The sequence below is a fragment of the Mus caroli genome, chromosome 1, assembly GCF_900094665.2.
Source record: "Mus caroli chromosome 1, CAROLI_EIJ_v1.1, whole genome shotgun sequence".
Classification (NCBI taxonomy): Eukaryota; Metazoa; Chordata; class Mammalia; order Rodentia; family Muridae; genus Mus; species Mus caroli.
In genome coordinates this window covers 157,147,683-157,149,763 of record NC_034570.1, presented here as the reverse complement: position 1 = coordinate 157,149,763, position 2,081 = coordinate 157,147,683, and the positions used below count along the sequence as shown (strand labels likewise).

The following is a 2,081-nucleotide window of genomic DNA, read 5'->3' as shown; positions in this document are numbered from 1 at the left end:
CCAGGCAGTCCTCAGCTGTATATGTCAGATTTAGTTGGTTTTGTTTTGGTTTCTCGAGGCAAGGTATCTCTGTGTAGCCCTGGCTGTCCTGGAATTCACTCTGTAGACCAGGCTGGCCTCGAACTCAGAGATCTGCCTGCCTCTGCCTTCTGAGTGCTGGGATCAAAGGTGTGTGCCACCACACCCAGCTCAGATTTAGTTTTAAGAGGCCTCTTTCCTCCTCCTCCTCCTCCTCCTCCTCCTCCTCCTCCTCCTTCTTCTTGCCCTCAGGCTTGTGTTCCATGGGGTGACTGCTACCAGAGTGTCTTTTAGAGCCATGGTGTTGTTTGGCTTCTTCCAAAAACTTGTCCAAACCAAAAGGACCTTCCTCAAACTGAACTGGACCTTCTCAGCCTCTCTGTCTATGGTCTGAACCAGAAAACGCCTTATCAGGAACAAATCTGTTGGTCTTTATCCTGGTTTCGAGGTCATCACCACACATGATTTGTCCAGATGTTTATTGGGCCTGTAGGTACTCTGATCTGTATCTTTGCCACCTTTCCAGGCCTAATCATACATATTGTAAATCTCATCTTGTCCACCTGCAAATCCACTGTCCACACCCTGGAACTGGTTGTAAAGTCTTTGGTCAGACTGAACTTCATCAAAAACTCTAGGATTGGGCACAACAAGAGCAATGACTTCACTGACATCTCCAGCTTCATTTGTCTGTGGTTTTGACCTCTTCTCAGGAGCTGCCCTGGCAAGGTTCCGGTCATGTTGCCTCTCTTTTTTCCTGTCATGAAGGATTTCATCTCTTTCACGGGCCTCTCCATCCTCTTTTTCCACATGGGTTTTGATCCCAGCTCCCCTTTCTCTGGCTTTCTGGGCCATTTCTCTAAGTTTCTCTTTGTGTTTCCCCCTTTCTTCTTGAGCCATCTTTTACTCCAGTTGGGCTCACACTTCCACATCTTCACTGGCCTTCTGTTCAGCAATGGATAGCACTTCCTCCAGTTTGTCAAATTTTTCCTTTCTGTGGACAGTCTGAAGTCCTCTTCCATCAGCAGCCAGCCGTTTATCTGGTGGAATTATGTAACCCTTCGAGTTCTTCCACTTGAATACACATGGTGGGATCTTCTATGCCTGCTGTTCTTTTACAGCCATCTTCCCAGGAGGAGACTGCATCACAAGTACAGGAGGAGATGGTGGTCCCTGGGGAGTTTTCTTACTAGTCCTGAATCTTGGAGGCTCCACTGGGTTTTTCTGCCTTTTTATGATGCGAATAACCCTCTATTTAGCTCCTGAATTGAATGTTCCTCCTTGCTGAGATGGCATGTAGTGGATATACTGAGCAGGAGGCAGAGTCTCAGCTGCATGGACAGGCTGGGCTGCAACATTCTTCCTTGATATTCTTCTCCAAGGCTATTCTTGTCCTTTCTGTTATTTCTTTAATTGTCTCTTCATTGGACTTTGGCAGTTCTGGGTCATCTGGATTCATAACCTCCTTCGGAACAAGATCAGTACATTTGCTATAAATGACCTTGTCTTTGGAATGTCCCTGTCGAGCAATTGTGTCGTATTTAATTTTCCCTTCCTGATCCAGCTGAATGGCCAGAGCATTGGACATTTTTTTTCTGTTGCCCCATATCCAGAGGAAACTGGGGCACATGGATTTCAGGGAAAGCACCTCCATCTCCAAAATCCTCCAGCAACCATGGAATCCAGCCTTTCCTGTATCCATATGAGGGAGGCGCCCTTCAAGAGGAATCCAGAGAGGTCTTCAGTAATCTCTGAGACCTTGCCCCTTTCTTTAGCTTCATGTTGGCCCTCAGACAGCTGAGTAGGCACAGGTAAAAAGCTGGTGAGCGACATCTTCTTCTTCAAGAGCAAATCACAACTTCAGGAGGGTGAGTCTTTCCCACAATGAGAAACACAATGGAAAAAATGCTCAGTGCACAGGTGGCCTGACTGAATGGCCCTCTAGGCTTTGCAGTTCTTTGCACTGAAATTGTGGCAGCCATAGGTCTGTAGTCCAAACAACCCAACAAAGGTCAGCTGTGAATGGGAAGTCTAAGAATAGAGTAGTTTCTCAGTCCCATGAG

General features: G+C 46.9%; 1 pseudogene; it reads right to left on the bottom strand.

Annotated features, from left to right (window-relative positions):
- Positions 1-261: 261 nt before the first annotated feature.
- LOC110304968 lies at positions 262-1,851 on the bottom strand (annotated as a pseudogene).
- Between the last annotated feature and the right edge of the window lie 230 nt (positions 1,852-2,081).